Here is a 21,049-nt window from a genome sequence, read left to right as displayed (position 1 = left end):
GATTATTTTTTATGAATTTAAAAGTGTGCATAGCTCCACCAGTTTTGTTGTATTTTCTTGTTTTTCATGACTTAAGGAGTTCCACACGATTCACACACAGCTAAATGTGATGCTAATTATTCAGCTTTTGAAATGTAAAGAGACCAGCGATGAGCCACTGATCACCCATTTAGCTTCGTTTAGCATAACTGATTGCTCAATTGCCAATTATCTGATCAATGTGCCACTTTTGCTTGCTGTAGTTTTTGGATCTTGACATTTTTCCCTTTGTTTTTTTTTTTTTTTTCTTTGTTTGTTCAACTACAAGAAAATAGACGTAATGAAAAACGACAAGCCGATGATGGAACGTGGCTCCGCTTGAGCCCTGCTGTGCTACAAGCCAGCTGAACGTATGTATTAATGATTCATCAGTAGGTTTAAACAGCTTAGCTCTGGCAAAACACAAAAAAATGACTAATGATCAGAGTATTTAAATTCACTGACAAAGTTTCATTGCATTACTTTAAACGGCATGTTGAATATGTGTTTATAATGTTGACCACCGTCAACCTGGAAGCTTGCGGCCCTGACAACGGACTACACAATGATCTTAATTGGGAAACTGAGTTGCTTCTGCAGGAAATGTATGAAGCTATTAATGCTGTAGCTGGTCTGAACTCAAGATTGACAGAAACATGATGGCTGTGTCTTTTTTATTTTGAAGACAATTTGGTTGCATCGCTGGATTAAACAGAATCCTGCAGAAAAAAAACACCACAAACACAGACACAGACACGCACACACACACACAGAGGACACATTCTCTCCCTGTCATTCACACATAAGCCTTCACACTCTGGCATGTGATGATTGGTTTAATAATTTTCATTCCTCATCACTAACCCCTACACAATTCACTTTAACAGGAACACTGACAATTCAGTCTTTAAAACTCCACTTTGTTCCTACAAAGGTATAAGAAACGCACACACACACACACACACACACTCACACAAAGCTGTATCAGGTCACTGCCAGTATCAGCTCGTAATCAATTTTGTCAGCCTGTAATGTGGCTTTGAGTTTATGAGAGGTCAAGTCGTGTTGAGGTGCAGCCTGCTTCCCTTGTTAGAAACGCCTCTGTCTGCTTCCTGCCATACCCAGGGGGGACAGCCTCTACAAGTCAGTCCTGGCCTGCCCTCATGTGCCAACCTGCCTAGTCGTGTGGACATCTGCCATTCTGACTGGTGTCAACGCCTGTTGCCTCTTTTTGGCTAACGGCTTCTGACACCCCGGTAACCTCGGGCAGCACGCTGCGCTGAGTGGTGGGCAACTCGTTTGTGTGGCGTATCTACAAACCACCAGACACATTGACCTATTCTTTTGGCTTTAGCATCAATGTCAGACCGTGGCCCGATGCTTGTTCACTCCAAACACCTCCAGATAGACCCAGACGCCAGATAACCCATTCACTAGGAAACATCAAAGAGACAAATAAGTGTGCCGGTGAACACGCCTATAAGGAGAGCTGTGGAGTTAACCCTTTCGGTGAAGCACCTCTGGGACAACTTCAAACACTTAACAATGCCAGGGGCAGGAGCAGCTAGTGATTACCACAGCAACTGCCTACAGTGGTTGCTATAGAGACAGCTGAGGATCCAAAGAAAAGTCTAAGCATCCAACTCAGACCTGTTATTAGCTGGTGCAGTTCTGAAACTCCAGTACAAACTTTTGTAGAACTGCTATCAGCAGAAGTTTCTTCTAAACTTTAAGTTGGTGGAAAATACTGTGGGATGCATATGCACATCAGCACATCAGGCTCCGACAAGCCAGTAGTAAATGACTCTACTGTTGACCGACCACAGTATGGATCCTCTGTGTGCCATATATCCTAGACATATTGTTATATAAGTGCTAGCATGGGGGCAGCTCCCTCTCCCCTTTGTCTGCTCGTCCTGATTTCATTTTCATCCCAAGCGGACATTTTATATCAAAAGACAGCATGCTTTCTATTTCCGTACACGCCGCTATGAAGACGTGAGTTTTAATGCTTTCGTACTCTGCAGATATCCCTGAGTGTAAACACACAGGAAGATGAGCAAAATGAGCTGCACTCTACACTACGTGTAGCTAATGTCTACAAAAATGTGACACAGTTGAGAGGCTGACAAGAGCCGTGGGTCAGGGAACATTCCCACTGGTTTCCAGACTACCAAGCACTGGCCAGCAGCCTCTATATGAGATCATTGTAAACACATTATAAGAGAAAAGGGGCCAAGGTGTATTTGTATGAGTCCCAGGTATGACAAGCGATGATTACCTGTGGTGGGATAATTCTCAGCTTCATAAAGATGGTGGGTGCAGAGCGACGTTCAGAGGTATGTGTACGTGCACCTTTGTGTTAGCACGCATGTATGCTATAGGGCATCGCCGTGCCAAAAGATCAATTTGAAGGTAATATGGTCCTTCTTCTAAAAGACAGACAGACGTAGGGATGTAAAAGAGTACAAGGAGGGAACATGTGGACTTAAAGCCTCTGGGCCTTTCAGAGATTACTGCCTTATTGCTTTGAGACTGTCCGATCTGACATCAGCTTTGTAGCACCAACAGCTAACCACACACACACACACACACACACACACACACACACACACACACACACAAAGACCCAGCAATAAAGCGGGCAAAACACAGCTAAGTGAAAATAGCTATATAGCAATGACGTACAAAGTGACTGCCAACAAAACTCGAGAGAGTGAGAAATGAAGGAAAGCACCACAGGTCGATGTGACATTATGTTGTATACTGAAGTATATGTGAACTGTGGTCTATACAGAAAAAACTGTCTGGGAAGAAAAGAGAGGAAAGCAACAGGTCACTGTAAGCAGGAGGTTCAGACAAGTGGGCAGAGAGGATTTGGCGAAGGAGAAAAGGTCTTTCCTCAACCACTGTGGAATTCAAATGTCTTTATTGAGAACTGGGGTGGGGGGTCAGTGTGGGCGCGAGACAAAGGAAAACCCGAAAAGGAAACAGATTGGAGGGCCTTGAGATGTAGGGACTGAAGTCGAGAGAAAGTGAAAGATTGTGTAGGTGGGAAATTATGAAAGAGAGGACAACAGGCACAGGAAGTGGGTGTGGAGATGGAGAAAGAGAGAGGTAGTCCCGTCCATCGCCCCCTCAGCCCAGTGACAGTGTGCGAGGAAGGAGAGCCTGGCTCCTGGTAGCCACCCACAGAGCAACAGTAGCCAGGGGAGCCCTGCTTCTGCCTGCCTGCCTCCCACTCCACATCCAATAACAGCCAGTACCTTTCCTCCCACCACAGTGCTACTTACTGGCTCGACTTATTACCTCACCCACACACACGTTGCACTCCGCATCACTCCACACACAGGCAGACGGCTGATTAGTCAATAATGGTGAAAATGAGTTCAGAATCAAATGGTGCAAGCGCTGTCATGTGACATGGAGGTGTGCAGGTCCTCCACGGGTATTTCCTCGGAGTGGGTGTCACATTGACGTGCTTAGCTCTCGTTTCGTCTCCTGGCTGGATGCAGGTACTGTAGGATGACTCTGCACTTGCCTTCGGTTCAGCCAGCTGGACGACTCCACGGAGAAGCAACTTCACATGCTGGGTCAAGCAGGTCACCCTACTTTTAATTTGTGAGTGATCGTGTATGATTCCAAATAGCATGACCCTCACACAACAGAGTTCAGCGGAAGTGATCATTAGCTGTGAATGGGTCAAGGAAGTGTTGAAACTTGTCAGTTCTGAGGCTTTTCTTTGTTTACAGATGTCAAGAACGGCCATGCTGGTAATTACTTTTTAATACGTTATGCCTGCGTTAGACCTTGATTGAAGAGCAGTCAGAGTTAATCAGAAATAATGATTTCATTGATGGTAAAAGGCTGAAGGGTAATAATGGGTACCACTGGATCTAACATTTTCATCTTAAATCAGTCGCAACAGCTCTCAAGCTCCCAGTTACGCATGCCGACATGGTTCCCCCGCGCTCTGATAAACAACAGACTGTAGCCTGAGAGGAAACTACCGTTTGTTTTGTTGAGATAATGAGATAAATTAACCCTTTATCACAAGTAAATTAGCCTAGTTATCTCAAAATAATGACATCAAAAAAGTAATGACAAGTACAACCACTGACAACTTTCAACATTTAGAATGATCTAAAAATGCCATCAGGTCAAGAAGAAATGATTGTTTTATTTAAGTACTGACTTGCATAGGGAGGTGTGTATGTTCTCCAGCCTGGTTCTGTGTAGCTTGCAGAGCACACACACTTCTGTTCATACATGGGAGATGAACTTGGTGTCATGCACCTCTGAATGATTGATGCAGTAACCAGTTCTCCTTACCCTTCAGCAGCTGTTCTGACCTCTTGTCAATAAGAAAATGGCCACTGCAGCATACGTGATATTGGAATGTTCACCTGTTCAGCGTACAAATAAATGCTAATCGGTCACAGTCCAGTTTGGGAATTTTGTTCTGTTTTGTAGTTGTGCCCTTGAGTGTAATTCCTGTCTGTTACTGTTCAGCTGCTTTGTTCCCTCTGTCTCCTCATCGTTCGTAGCCATCACTGCCACGTCGAGTGACGTCGAACTTCTCAGACCTTCTCATACTCATACTAGGAGTATGTCAGGCGGTCAGCGTGTCCTCACACCTCGCACTTCGGATCTTGGGAATGCCGTTAGTTTAGCGGATATTACTTGTAAAATAGTAAAAATCCACTACGATCTAAATCCACTTCAAATATAACTTTTTTGAGATGTAGTCAAATTCGTGCTAGTCCGTCCAATAGTTGACATCACTTCTCTCAAAATCAAAAAGAAAACCCAAAGTCACAGGAATGACAAGGACTTTGTCCTCACAAACAATAACATTACTTTAGAGGCTTACAGTGACACACACACACACACACACACACACACACACACACACACACACACACACACACACACACGTTTAATATTAGGCTGTAATCCTTAAACCTCCGATTTTACACAAAAAAATGCAAAGACATAGGTCCTAGATGTTGACTTTTTGTTCCTAAAAGTGAGATAAGAACCAAATTTATGTCCCCACACCATCTGGAATATACAACACACACACACACACACACACACACACACACACACACACACACACACACACACACAGAAATAGAAATCGAGAGGCAGACAAAGTGATGCACAGAGGTATCCAGACATAGTGAGTGGGTGGAGGTTAGCCCTTGGGCTTTCCCCAGAAACCAGCAGCCTCATTACAAAAGCAAACACACACACACACGCAGACATGTACTCAAACAGATGTACAAAGGGCTTCCCCACGCTGTAGCAGTCGTGAGGCCTGCGATCACAGTGAGACATCAGACCAAAGAACAACACCTAGGTGGTAAATAGCAGGTAAATCATCTATTATTCAATGGTTGGACTGCTCTAAATACTGTTTGTGTGTGTGTGTGTGTGTGTGTGTGTGTGTGTGTGTGTGTGTGTGTGTGTGTGTGTGTGTGTGTGTGTGAGAATGTGATGACTTCAGTAGTTCGTGCTTTAAAGAAATGTGTTTCTGAGCTTTTTATATTGTTGTCAACAGGCCATTCAACATCCAGTACAATGTGCTCTGTGTAACTTTCCAGGAGTTTTAGTTGTGTGGCTGAACAAATATGAAGGCAATATTACATAGAGGGAAAACCCAGTAATGTCAGATTATTGATGTAATATTTATGAAGCCATATTAAGAGGGTCGTGTTTCATTATTCAAGGCGGTCGTTGTAGTGTGTGTGTGTGTGATTATGTGTGTGTATGGAGCAGCAGCGGATGTGGGTGGAAAAGGGCTTTCCCGATGAGATGGAACAGTGAAATGGCTGATACTCTTATGTAAACATGGACTCAACGGATCTTTACTGTTGAGAACACACCTACACACACACACACACACACACACACACACACACACACACACACACAGACAAAGAGTGTGTCAGCTGCTCAGGGCAGCTGTTACATAAACACAAATAATGAAATTCCTGGCTTTAAATAATGCATACGATAACACACCAGGAACAGAATGATCACACAGATACACAGTGAACCTGACTCAACCACACCCACACACATACTCTCTCTCTCTCACACACACACACACACACACACACACACACACACACACACACCTTAACAAAGGATCTGGGTGAATCCTCCAGCAAGTGTGCATTAAAACTGTGAATTGCACACACAGGTCGGCTCAGGTTTAACCACCATTCTAAATTCATCTGCTACCAACCTGTAACCATAGCAACCCTAAAGAACATGGCTGTCAAAGCTTTAGACTCACTATCAACTTGATAAACTAACGACTGGTAGTGTTGGGGACTGAAGCCTGCGCTCTAAGTCACTACTAACAAGTCAGGACGATAAATGACTGCGGGCCAGGTTTCAGCACCTGAGAGAACATCTGGGTGGGAAAGTAAAGCAGAACGAGGCCATTTGACATCACCCCTCTAACATGTTAAAGCCCAATACACAGTGAGGACAATGGCGAACCAAAGATTAGCCAATCAGAGGCAGAGGTGGGGTTTCGGTTGGGTCCTCTGGGGCTCAGAACACAGTATGCACAGTTTTGCCAGGCTGGGAAAAAAATAAGGTCCTTTATCACCTGATATGTTCCTCACACATGTAGAGCCACAGTGACAGTCAGTGAACGCAGCGCAACAGCTGAAGACCTGTACGTCTAAACCACCTGCTCATCGACTCGCTAGCACTGATGTTAGCAGTGCTAGCCTTGCCACTGGTTGGGCAGCATTTCGATAGTTGATGAGGTTGAATGAAGACAAAAAAAAAACCTGTCATATTCATAGAATAGAGCTACTTTATTTTCATTGCACAACGTCTTGTGAGAGTTAGCCGTCTGTGGAGGTGAAGGGGTACACAGCAGGAGGGTGAATGTTTCGTGGGGGGGCGGGGGGGGGGGGGGGGGGGTCAGGACTGTTATAGCAAAATTAGCATGCCGCGGTTCCAAGTGGGAAGAGATATTTTTATTTTGGCCGACTTAAATTCATTATAGCCTTAAAGTGAACAAAAAACACCTTTTCTGATGCAGGAGTATTGATATTCCGTATGTTTTTTATATGTTGGAGCAGATTCTCTCATGAAGACCAGGTTCTGCTGCTCCTCGTGACCAAAATTTTTTTTTTTTCATATTTACAGGTATTTAATAGACATTTGTTCTTTGTTGCATTCATTCGCCATGTGAGTGTTTGTCACCACTGAAACCTTGTAAATCACTTCTTCCATTGTCTTTTCTCTCTTCATAATTAATGTAGTACTTTCTTACTTCGTGGTGCGCGCTTGGTGTAAGTGTGTGTGTCTTACATGCAAATTAAATGTCCCCAAAGTAATAACAGCCTTATTAAAAAGATGCTTATTTGAATGTTAATTAAATACTGCTTTATGTTACATTATGTATTTATGCTACAATCAAGCCACAGTACATCTCTCCTCTGTTATCGCCTGCCACCTGAACATCATTGCCGTTTCTTCTTTTCTCTGCTACCTCCAGCTCTTCTTCTCTTCTTCCTTCTCTCTTGTCTCTCTTCCTGTCTGCTCAGCACATTAAAGCTCAACGGAGCCCGAGTTCTTGTGACTCACCCCTTGTGTGCCCTGGGATGTGTGTGTGTGTGTGTGTGTGATCTGTATGTTCATTGGCCTGCAGACAGTTTTTCACTCTATTCCGCATCCAGTGGTCTTCTAGGCAGTTGTCAGAATGGACCTTAGCAGATTGTGTGTGTGTGTGTGTGTGTGTGTGTGTGTGTGTGTGTGTGTGTGTGTGTGTGTGTGGTTTTGCATGCGAGTTGTACAACTAAACATCTTGGGAAAAAGGTCATACAAAATTTTGCATCACAAAGATTTTATGATGAAATACAAACATTGGTACCAATAACTAATATCCATGGAAGCTTAAAAGAAATAAAGGACATGATTAAAACATTATTAAAGGTTGTTCTTCTTTGTTGAAAGGGTTTTGTTGTTGTTGTTGTTGAAAATAATTTTGCTTGCAGGGTATTACAGATCTAAGAACAATGTATTGTTTTGACTTTTAAACTAGAACTAAGTACATAAACAGTAGTCTTAAAGAAAATGTGTTATGAGTAAAAAAAAAAAAAACTGAAATTGAAATTTTATCGCAATTGTAGTGTCAACTAGATTTTCAGAACATATCAGGTGACTTTTTGATACCAAACTGCAATCTGGCTACTACAGGGATCAAGAGAGGAAAAAAACATTTTCTTAAATATTCTTGTAGTGAGATCGGCTTGTATATAGATGGGAACTCACCAGCAGGAGTTCATTTTATTAGCAATGTGTGGATCCATAGAATATCAAAAGAAGGCTGCTGTTTTACAGCCACATATCTCCATCGCTTCCAGCATAAAGAAGAAACGGGAACGTCAGTGTGGCCCCTTGCTAAACCTCCCTGTGTGTAAAGAACGCAGGGGAGAGGATATCCTCTTGTCCGCGCAAGCACGCGCACTCGCACACACACACACACAAACTAAGACATTGAATTAGGACTCACCATCAGCACCCCCACCACCAATGGCCAACCTGCCCCCCCCCCCCCCAAATCTGTGTCAGTTATGTAAAACGCAGGGTGAGGAGTATGAGAAAGGCCCCTGGAGAGCAGCGTTGTCATCATACATTAAACAGCACCCCAGGTCTGACTAAACACCCGCTCATTAATAAACAATGAGGAGAGTGGTTAAATATAGGAACACCCCCCCCCCCCCCCCCACACACACACACACACACACACACACCCCTCTTGCCTACCTCCCCTACAGGAGACTCTCTGCCCCTCTCTTCTCTACTGTGCTCCACACTGGGCCCCCTTGTGTAAGGTTCAGCACCATGGAGAGCGCCTGTGAGTGTGTGTGTGTGTGTGTGTGTGTGTGTGTGTGTGTGTGTGTGTGTGTGTGTGTGTGTGTGTGTGTTGACAGCTCACCAGGTGGCCTCTCAGTAGGAGTTCCTCAGTAAACACAGGCCCTGCTGACGGTTATGATGTCAAAACCACGTCTCACCTCATCTCCCCTCTTCCAGCTCTCCTGTCACTCACTCTATCAATCCTCTGCTTCATCAATCTGGATTTTTTTTCTCCCCCCCCCCCCGAAGGCCTTTCCACTCCAGCTACAGCTCTCTCGTGACCTCTCTTCTTCCACCCTTTTTGACTTGCAGCATCTTCCCTTCTCTCACTCTACATGTAATGTCACTGTTTTTCTGTCACAAACATCTCAATACACCTCCAGTGAGCACTTTAGTTTCTATCTCTCTCTTCTTTCCTAAGGACTTCTATCCATTCTTCTGTCTGATTTAAGCTGCAGGGCTATTTTTTACTCTTTCCCCTAAAGGGCAGACGGATTTCTTTTCATGAGCCAGGAGAGGAAGAAAGATGAGGAGAATTTGAAACCCCACGGAGGGATGAAGGGGGATAGGACAGATGCAGACACCTTAACCACCTCCAGCTCTTTGCTCGAGAAAAAGGATGAAAGAAATTACCAAACAGAATTACCTTCCCTTTTCTCAAACATCCCAAAAATAACAGACAGGCATCAGGATTGTTAACGCAGCTTCCTGTATCTTTTTTTTTTTTTTTTTAAAGGGGCAGTTTTGAAAAGACAACTTTACAGTAGTCTACTTTAGACTTTATAAGACTCTACAATAAAAATATTACACAACTTGTCCTTGTTTTGCATAAAACCACTCACCTTATAACCACTAATTAACTATTGATCGACCAACTCCATCACAATGTTCCGTTGCTATCTTAAATTACAGCTGATTGTCATATTTTCAGATTCCTAAGAAGATTTTTTCCTCTTATGCACACAGGACTTTGAATACAAGTAGAATTCAGATGTCGCCTTGTATTTAATATTTTGGTTTGTTCGCCAATTCAGAGAAAAACAAATATTCTAAATAAGAATGAGCTTTTCTCTTTTTTCCCCTAAAATCAAATGTCAAGAAGGCGGAACACACGGGATTACATCTGAGAGGCAGCTGTTGAAGTATCTGTCTGCCCTTGGTTTGATATTAGTTCGTCCCTGTGTCCTATGATCATAAAAACAAAATAGAATCTTTCTACTTGTTTCTTTTTTTCCTCCCAGTAGAAACACTGCAGATACAAACACTCTTGTTTATCGCTTCCACCTAAAGGCAGCGCACATACTGGGTGGCCTTCCAGGTAAGTTAATCAGATGGTGTTGTGGTCTCCTGGAGGCTGTGAAGGTCAAAAGCTCCACCCCAGCCAGCTGTCTGTTTGCCCAATCAGGTGGAGCCAGCAAGGGGAGAAGAGGTGGAGTGGGGGGCTTTTTAGGGACAAGAGCCATGAATCTGATGAAATCCATAATGCTTCCATCAGAGACATGAAGAAGAGAGATGGCAGCGTCAAAGTGAGAGTAAAGAGGCTGACAGGGAGGTATGAAAGTGCAACAAGGAGGAGGGAGGGGAGGAGATGCAAGGTGAAGGTGGAGGAGAGAAGCTGAAGGGGATGATGGAGGAGAGGCGGGTGGATAATGTTGGGAAGGTGAGCCAATTGTCCTGTTCACTTGACCCCACCAATTACCACGGCGATGGTTAATTACCGCAGAGGTAAGCTCTGGTAATTACCACATTGTGTCTTGGACAAGAGGCTACACAGGATCACACACACACACACACACACACACACACACACACACACACACGTTGCTATGGATACTTTCAATCCTCTGGATCCCTGTGATGGAAAAACAGAAAGAGAGAAGATAGAAACAGAGAAGGGATGAGAGGAAGAATGTTAGAGGAACTAACTGTCCAGGAAAAACAGTAAGGCTCCCGGTCATCCATCAAGAATACTGGAAACATCAAATCAAAGTTTACATCTCATGTCCAGACACAAATTACATTTATTGTAAATCAGTTTTGTTTTTTTGAAATGAAGGTGACTTTTTAATCATATTAGTGAGCTCTGAGGCGTCACCTGATCATCCAGGCCCGTCTATGTCTCTTGGACCGCTCACTCAGGCAGGACAACTCCCCCTCCCTCTCAACATGTTCAAACCTCCAACACACTGAATGTCCTTAAAAACACATGTGCACATACAGTGCACACACACACACACACACACACACACACACACACACACACACACACACACATCTTGCCAGTTTAGCTGATGTGTTATCTAAGCTGTCAAAAAGTATCTTTGTCAGAGGTAGAGGGGAGTAGGAGCAGCAGCCTACTTCCACCTCAGCAGCGATGTGGCCTCTGCAGCCTATGACAGGACAGGTGCCATCACCCTCTTTTCTTTTCTTTCTTTTTTTTTGGGGGGGGGGGTAATAAATGACCATACTTGTGATACCTGGGTGTTTAAAATGTGTGTCTCATGAACATCGTAAAGCACTGACTGTTAAATGTTGAATGTGAAATAAAATTTCATTACATGTTTAGATTTCCTACATTTTCAGTCCAAGTAAGTATGATATTAATGGTGCAGCACAGTGAGAGGTCACCCCACCAACCCCTTCCCATCCCTCCTCAGATCTGATTACCCGCCATCCTCTTTGTTGGGTAGACGGCACCCCCAAGTGTTAAAAGCATGTGTTACATCATGTTCAGCATTTTTTCCCCTTGTTTTTCTCAGAACCTGAAGGATGTTTCTCAGATCAGGTTGACAACCAATCCATCATCCATTTTCTTCCGCTTATCCTGTTAAGGGTCGCAGAGGGGGGGGGGGGGGGGGGGGGGCTGGAGCCTATCCCAGCAGCCTTCAGGTGAGAGGCAGGGTTCACCCTGAACAGGTCACCAGTCCATCACAGGACCAACACATAGAGACAGACAACCATTCACACTCACAGTCACACCTACGGTCAATTTAGAGTATCAATCAGCCTCGTCCCCTCTTGATGTCTTTGGACTGTGGGAGGAAGCTGGAGTACCAGAGAGAACCCACGCAGGAACAGGGAGAACATGGAGACTCACACAGAAAGATCCTGTGATGGAGCCAGGACAGAAAACACAGAAGGGTTGACAACCCTCAAATGCTTTGACATGTTCATGCAAATGAGTCTACACAACTTGTCTGCTCCTCCCTAATTTATCAGTTGCTTTTATCGTGTTGATCATGTAACCCTTTTACCACCGGCTTGTGGATGAAGAAGCCCACCTTCTACTTTAAGATGAAATCTTAACCCTTATGCAGTATCTTATGCTAAAAAAGACATCTCCAATACCAAACATCTGTCTAAGGTAATGTATGATTCTCACTCACTGTTCAGCAATTAGTTAGAGACTGCTGGGAATACCTCTGACCTGTAAGTTATATTTACTCAGCAGTTGAAATAAGAGACACCATTCAATGACATAACACCAGATATCAGGTTTTAAAAATGTGTGGCACATGAAAAACATTCAAAACATTTGTTTGGAAATAAAATTTAAAAAAAAAGAAAAGACCTGGGTAAATGTGTTTTTTGCGGTATTCATTGTTCAACCTGAATGTACTCTTACTTTGTTTCGTTGGCTCGCTTTAGTTGGAGCTCATGATGGTTGCTATAGTGACCGTGGGCAACACTGTGTCTTTGTGGAACTTGCAGGACCAGGCTGCAGATGCCGAATAAATGCAGCGTTGGGGCTGTTCCCTCTTCGGCAACACGCCAATCTTCGTCCGAGATGACCCAGCGACACTACTTCGCCACGGCTGTGCAAATCCTTTTCCTCCACCGTCTCCTCCCGACGACAGCGATGACTGAGCAGTTCGCAGCTTCGCGCTAGCTCTGGCAGGCTAACTCAGCTCAACTCTCTTCGGCTTTAATAAAACAGAAAAAAAACAAACAATCATTGATGCTGCAAAATTCAACTCACACACTTACAACATGATATTCCGGCAACAGTTAAGTCCGTTATGAAAAAAACAAAAATAACACATTGCTCCTTCTTCCTCAATCAGGTCTGCCCAGAAATGTAAACACTCCAAGGTCATGACCTCACATACGCAATATAACATAATGAGAATTACTTTTTAACTTTCTTTTTTAAAGGCAATCACACCCTGTGAAATTATGTTTTTAAAGTCACTCATTTTAAACATAAATTTATATATTTTAACATCTTATTTATATCAAATAATTATTTATGTAAATTTTAACTTCAATATGAACTGGCATTTTATCTTTTAACTTATTCCTATGAAAAGTTACAAATACAATTCATGTTCATCATAATATTACACTCTCCCCTCACCAAAATGAAGGCATGCCCTCATGACTTCGCACCTTTAAAACTTCAATACAATCGTGGCACATATGGCGAGTGAAACAGTGAAACACAGAATTAAGCAACGACAGAGTACCGACGCACTTGTAAATACAAGAAATATCTTCCACTGTAGGGGCTGTTATGACACCTGGGATGTCATAAATTAACATTAAGCCTCTGAGATCTGGTCTGAGTGCCAATGTCTTCTTCTTTCAAAGGAATGTCTTCAGTCGGTGCTTTAGCTCTTTTGACTCTTCCTGGTTCTCACATGTCTCTTGGAGCTCAGATTCTGTTTCCTCAGTAGACTCTGGTTCACTTCCACTGTCCATTCCAGATTCCTCCACAGATTCCTCTATTACTGCCGGCACAACCGCTTTTGGTTGTCCAGTCAGGTCACTTGAGGAAATATCTAAATCCAAACTGAATGGTTCCAACATAGTATCACCCACGTTATTCCAGAGTGGTTCAATAGTTCAGTCATACCACAATCCATAGTCCTCATCCTCTGCGTCTGGGTACTCTTTTCCAACAAGATCACTGAGTTTGACCTCTCCTCTGTCAGAGTCTTTGTCCAGCGTTCTCTGTTGCCTTTTCCACTTCAAGCTTGACCATGTGTTCTGTCTTCTCCATTGAAAGTCTCTCCTTGTAGGTGTGGGATCTGCACACATCCTCTTCCCGAGAGGCAGGAGGTGATTTCGATGAAGAATTTTAACCGGTCGCTCACCATCTTCGGGTTTCAGCCGAAACACTGGTTAATTCAGCATCTGGCTTTCCACATCATATGACTTAGATGCCCAGCGATCTGCAAGTTTATGCTTTCCCTGTAATCCAAGGTTCCATAGGAAGACTGTCTCCAGGTAACAGCTGTGAAAAGCTGATTCTCTTGTCATACCTCTGCTTATTGTTTTCATTTTGCTTGCAGCAATGGACTCTGCTCGCTCATAGGCAGCCCTCTACTCCTTCTTCATGACGGAAACATCCTTGAGGTAAGTTTCCTATTGTGTGCCATCAGTGGAAGTTTCAAAACGTAGATCCACCGGTAATCTGGCTTCCTGCCCAAACGTAAGAAAATAGGGAGGAAAATCCTGTAGTGTCATTCGGAGTGCGATTATAGGCGTGGACTAAATGTACATTGTGCTGACTCCATTTTTTTCTTCCTGTTTGGCTCCAAAGTCCCTAACATGTCCAACAATGTGAAAAAAGTTCAGGAGAGGGCGTTCTTATCAAGTAAACTTGCATCAAAGTAGGTGAAGGTGCTCTTTGGACTAAAATGGGGAATAACCCATAAAGGAACAAAAGAGGTAGTCCAAGGCAACTTTTTAAAGTTAAAATGCTTTTATTGTGAGGCTAGTTCATCATTTTGTTCACAATGAACTAGCCTCACAATAAAGGCTTTTTCACTTTTGAAGAGTTGCCTTGGACTACCTCTTTTCTTCTTTTGTATCCAACAATGTCCTATTAAACCTCTCGGGTTGGTGGTCCCCTTGCAGATGATAGGGCGTCATTTTCGATTTTTTGATTCCGAGTGAACGCAATACTTCGTGGACAAGGTAACTTTTGAAATCTCTCCCCTGATCAATGTGCATCCTCTTGGGCAATCCAAAATGGACAAAATAGTTCTCCAGTAACACTTTTGCCACTGTAGAGGCTTTTTGGTTCTTTGTTGGAAAGGCTTGAGTATAGCGGGTGTAGTGATCAGTTATGACTGGGACATTTTCTGTGTTGCTCAAATCAGGCTCAATGGACATAAAGTCCATACAAACGAGGTCAAATGGTCCATCACTTTGCAAATGAGACATGGGTGCAACTCTCTTGGGTAAAGTCTTATTTTTTATGCACCTCACACAAGACTTGAAATACTCTTCAATCTCTGACTTCATTCGAGGTAGTAGAACTGATCTTTGTTCAGGCTATATGTCTTTTTTTGTGGCCCAGATGACTCGAGTCATCGTGTAGTGATCTCATTACTGCTTCTGTACTTTGCTGGCACTACCAGCTGAGAAATGTGTGATTTTCCTGGTGGACTTTTAATGCGATACTTCACTCCTTTCTGTATCTTTAACCTGTCCTACTCTCGAAACAGCAAAGGGCAAGCTTGATGTTTTGTCTTGTCAACTTGGGTAATATTGGTTAGAGCTGACCACACTTGTCCTATGCAAGAATATTCAAGCTGAGCGGCTGGCAACGTGATGAAACTCACTCAGGGCGCATTTTTGATACTCAAAGAAGCTAAATTGCAACATGCTTGTGGGATAGCATGCAGAGAAACCCCCAAGAGGTCAATGGATCTTCCCAAAGGGTTTCTCTGTTATGCCATCCAAGACGTCCAGCACATGGCTCTCACACCTGCTGCAGGGATGTCTTTCCACTCTGACTTTTGTACTGAACTAGGATGTGGGCAACAAGAGAGTGCAACAACGCCAACGTTTTGGACTCTGAAGCTGTATTTGAGACTGAAGTTATAGACAGACAGCTCAGCAAGCCAACTATGACCTTTGGCATCCAGCTTAGCTGATGTCAATACGTAGGTCAACCTCAAACTTGGTCCAGTACAGATAGTCATGCAGCTTATCCACCACCGCCCATTTCAGCACCAAAAATTCTAATTTACGGGCAGGATCATTTTTCTCTGAAGAAGTCAAGCTTTGATGAAAGCCACAGGTCTCAGTCCTTCACCCCGATCCTGATACAAAACTTGCCCCTCTTGGCTAGCATCCACATGCAGCATATAATGGAGTAGAGGGTTTGCAAAAGCTAACACTGGAGCTTGAGTAAGTTGACACTTCAGTTCCTTGAAGGCTGCTTCACATTTTTCATCCCACCAACTACCAAAAGGCTCTGCAGGGTTAATGTAAGTGTTCTCCTGCTTACCTTTTGATTGCTTTGCAGCTGGTGGGTAACCGGACAACAGTTGGTTCAATGTGTGAGCTACCTTGGAATAATCCTTTACAAAGCGCCTATAGTAGGCGCAGAATCCAAGAAATAACGGCAAAGCAGTCACAGTGTTTGGTCCGGGCACTGTGGTTACAGCTTTGGTCTTCTTTGGATCAGTACAAACCCCATCTTGAGGTATAATGTGTCCAACATAGGTTACTGATAGCTGACAAAACTGGCATTTATTCAGTGATAACTTCAGTCCTTCCTCTCTCAAGCAATCAAGCACCTTTAAAACCCTGGACAGTCTGTTCCATTATCCGCTGAAATGTAGCAAGAACCTTCTTTCAAATTGGAAGAATCCAGCAGGGGATATGAAAGTTGTCTTGTCTTTGTCAGAGTCATTCATAGGCCAATAATATGTGGTACGAAGGTCAAGAACACTAAACCACTTAGTTCCACTGAGACAGGACAAAGCATCTTCAATTCATGGCACTGTGTATTGCTCAGGGACAGTGCGAAGGTTTAGAGTCCAAAGTCCACACACATTCGTGTTTTACCTTCTCACGAACACAATGGGTGAGGCATGAGGACTGCTGAACTCTGGAATAACACCAGCATTTTTCAGCTGCAGCAGATGCTGTCTCAATGCCTCCACATCTGCGGGCAGCAGCCGATGAGACCTCTCATGAAATGGTTTGTTGTCTGTGGTTTTGATAGGGTGCTGGGTGCTTTTACTGCTTCCTACATCAAACTCATGCAGAGAGAAAACGAGAGGCAGGGTTCACCCTGGACAGGTCACCAGTCCATCACAGGACCAACACATAGAGACAGACAACCATTCACACTCACAGTCACACCTACGGTCAATTTAGAGTATCAATCAGCCTCGTCCCCTCTTGATGTCTTTGGACTGTGGGAGGAAGCTGGAGTACCAGAGAGAACCCACGCAGGAACAGGGAGAACATGCAGACTCACACAGAAAGATCCTGTGATGGAGCCAGGACAGAAAACACAGAAGGGTTGACAACCCTCAAATGCTTTGACATGTTCATGCAAATGAGTCTACACAACTTGTCTGCTCCTCCCTAATTTATCAGTTGCTTTTATCGTGTTGATCATGTAACCCTTTTACCACCGGCTTGTGGATTAAGAAGCCCACCTTCTACTTTAAGATGAAATCCTAACCCTTATGCAGTATCTTATGCTAAAAAAGACATCTCCAATACCAAACATCTGTCTAAGGTAATGTATGATTCTCACTCACTGTTCAGCAATTAGTTAGAGACTGCTGGGAATACCTCTGACCTGTAAGTTATATTTACTCAGCAGTTGAAATAAGAGACACCATTCAATGACATAACACCAGATATCAGGTTTTAAAAATGTGTGGCACATGAAAAACATTCAAACCTTTTTTTTGAGAAAAAATAAAAATAAAAAAATAAAACACCCGGGTAAATGTGTTTTATGCGGAATTAATTGTTCAACCTGAATGTACTCTTACTTTGTTTCGTTGGCGCGCTTCAGTTGGAGCTCGTAATGGTTGCTATAGTGACCGTGGGCAACACGGTGTGTTGGTGGAATTTACAGGACCAGGCTGCAGATGCCGAATTAATCCCTTTGCAACAGTTCCCTCGACGGAGACATGGCGATCCTCCTCTGCGATGACCCAGCGACACTACTTCGCGACGGCTGTGCAAATCCTTTTCCTCCACCGTCTCCTCCCGACGACAGCGATGACTGAGCAGTTAGCAGCTTCTCGCTAGCTCCCGCTGGCTAACTCAGCTGAAGTTTTTTCAGCTCCAATAAAACACACACACACACACACACACAGAAAAACCCAGCGGTGCTGCAAAGTTCGGCTCACACACTCACGGCATGGTACTCCGACAACAGTTAAATCCGTTCTGAATAAAAGGCGGCACAGAGACAACACACACAGTCCCAGAGTCTCTGCGCTCCCCATTGTAGCTCCTTCTTCTTCTTCGGCCCGGAAATGTAAACAGTCCAAGGTCATGAACTCACTCACAACATAACAATGAGAATTACTTTTTAACTTTCTTTTTTAAAGGCATTCACACCCTGTGAAATTATGTTTTAAATTGAACCCATAAATTATTTCTACTTTTTAACATCTTATTTATGTCAAACAATAATTTATGTAAATTTTAACTTCACCATGAACTGGCATTTTGTCTTATTCCTATGAAAAGTAACATAAATACACCTGATGTTTATCATAGTATTACAATCAAAATGTTCAATCAATGCCTTTATCAGGGTATACACTGTTTTATTGACAACAAAGTGAAGCATTTTGATTTTCTATTTACAAACAGTGACCTGGGAAGTTGCTGTTCCGATGGCGCTGACACGTTCTTGGATTTGACATGAATAAACTGACCTGTGGTTTTGTTTTTGTTTAAATCATGTTTGGCTGTTTGTATGAAGAAATACACTTATATTATTATCAAAGTCAGGCCTAAAAGCATTTAAATATACATTGGAATGTCCTGTTTGCCTCATTCTTGTCTGACAGTTGACTTAAACAAACTTGATTCTCGTCAAATGTGTTTTTCTCCAGAAATGTACCCCAGTAGGCTCCAGCAGTCCCCAAACTCTGACCAAATTAAATATTAAATACGTCGAGTATTTCAACAATTTGTCGTCACCCTTTTTTTTCCCAGTGTAAAACCCTTTTCTTGAATGCATGTTCTTTTGTATATGATCTGTGTTCCATCTGCACCTGCTCTGTACGGAACGTGCACCTGGGATCAGTTCAGTTATCGTTGATTTAAAAACACATCTGACTTCTTATCATTGGTTTGCCACAAGGTGACGGTCCAGACCGGAGAGATCATTTTCTTACATGTGGTGAGGGGCAATTTAAAGGACCACTTTGCTGATATTCTATCATCACAAAATCATCAGTTTAATACGAAGAATGTTTTTTTTTTTTCCTCCCTCGGTCTTGCCTGGGCTCAAATATCCTGAATTCATAGTGAGAAGAGATTTAGGTCCAGACGGGGCTCCCTCTCAACAATACGAAAGGATCCACCATCTGTCTTTAGCACTGCGTGGACACACCTGGAAAGTTTCTTTCAACCAGATGACGATCACAGCAGAAAACAATTTTCAAGCTTTCTGCAAAAAGGGGGTTTTGAAAGTCAACCGAAGTCGCAGGTCCGCAGCCATCACTCTGAGCCTGAGGGGAAGAGCTGAGTAACAAACCCTGCCTATCAGCAAGAAGTACCTGGAATGAACCGGCGGTGCCTGCGCTTTCATTTTTCGTTTCTAGAAACTGAAACCTGAGTCCCCGTGATGAAGCAATGCCAGTTTCTTCTTGGAGTCTTTTTTATTTTTTGCGTCTCTTTTTTTTTCTTTCTTTTTTTTGTTCCTCCCACGAAGGCCACAGACCATCAGAACCAGGCAACTAGAGACACTTGGACCTGGGCTGGCACACTGCACATTTTATGTTTGAAAAAGTTCGTATGTCTTCCAGATTAAATCTTCAATTCCGTGTTGAGCAATGGTCCTTCAAAGATTAGCATTTTGTTTTTTACGCCAGTACAACATCACCACAGAAAATGCAGCTCACTTCCGTGGCAGCATTTAATTCACTATCGGCTGTGGGACAGTGGCAGGAAAATGACTGGATCTTAGAAATCATGTTCATTATTTGGGCGATGTTTATTAATTTAGATGAGCTTTAGTTGAGCCGTCTCCTTGGATTTGAAATTATGAAACCACTCAACTTTCACTTTGAAGGCCAGCTGCCTCTATATTCTGTGTTGGGCTTTTTTCCCCCTATTTTCCTTTTACACATTCAAGAACGGAACAAGCAGGTTGCAGTTGCTTCTCTGCTGAGAGAAAGAAAAACAAAGTCGAATAAAAAAAAAAACATTCGGTTGACAAGAAATGACTCTTACAGTCACTCAGTCACACGTTGCTGGCATTCCAAAGGATTGAGTCGAAACAGTTCATGGCAAATAACAGCAGCCATGTTTGAGTTTTTTGTTTATGCTTTTCACAAAGACATGAATTCAGATGTTTGTTGGACTACATACGGATCAGTGCTGGAGCCGAATCAACACTGTCAGTGTGTGTGTTGTGTGACGTGGAGGTGGACCTGAACAAAATGAAGATTTATCATGACAAAGTACCAGTGGAAAGAAGACAAGAAGACACATGAGGGGCCTATGAGGGACAAGAAGACCCATGAGGGACCCATGAGGGACAAGAAGACACATTAGGGACACATGAGGGACAAGAAGACACATGAGGGACCCATGAGGGACAAGAAGACACATGAGGGACAAGAAAACCCATGGGGGATCCATGAGGGACAAGAAGACCCATTAGGGACCCATGAGGGACAAGAAGACACATGAGGGACACAAAGACACATTGAGGGAAATACGTGTCAATGTAACTGGGCTCAAGCACACCAAAGGAGCAACAAGCAGATTCATTCAAGGGAAAGGAATGCGGAGTGGTTGGTGCCGTAATGCCACTTGCCTCTGAAATTACTAAATTATATTTACATATTATGTCTTCTTTTTGTTTCTTTGTCTTTTTTGGACATTACAAATGTTGTTCTTTTTTTAAAATTTTCCTCAGAGAAACTTAGTTCACCACTTGATATCAGACATTTAACAAAAACAAGCAAGTCCACCTGACCCGATAGACCTGTTCTGACGTAAGACACTATCAAACGTGGTCTACAATGACTGGCCAAACCCAGGACTACCGTGTAGTATAAATTCAACCAACCACGATTCCACGTCCTTCATTTCACCAAACAGACAAGGAACTAAGTTGATGTAAGTAGCAACCATTTCAAACTAAACTTTTCTACTGTTTAAGTACGTCGTACTTCAGTCGATATTT

This window comes from Aulostomus chinensis, chromosome 13 (genome assembly GCF_037954235.1).
Source record: "Aulostomus chinensis isolate RoL2024-O1b breed Wild chromosome 13, RoL_Achi_v1.0, whole genome shotgun sequence".
Classification (NCBI taxonomy): domain Eukaryota; kingdom Metazoa; phylum Chordata; class Actinopteri; order Syngnathiformes; family Aulostomidae; genus Aulostomus; species Aulostomus chinensis.
This window is presented reverse-complemented; position numbering follows the sequence as displayed.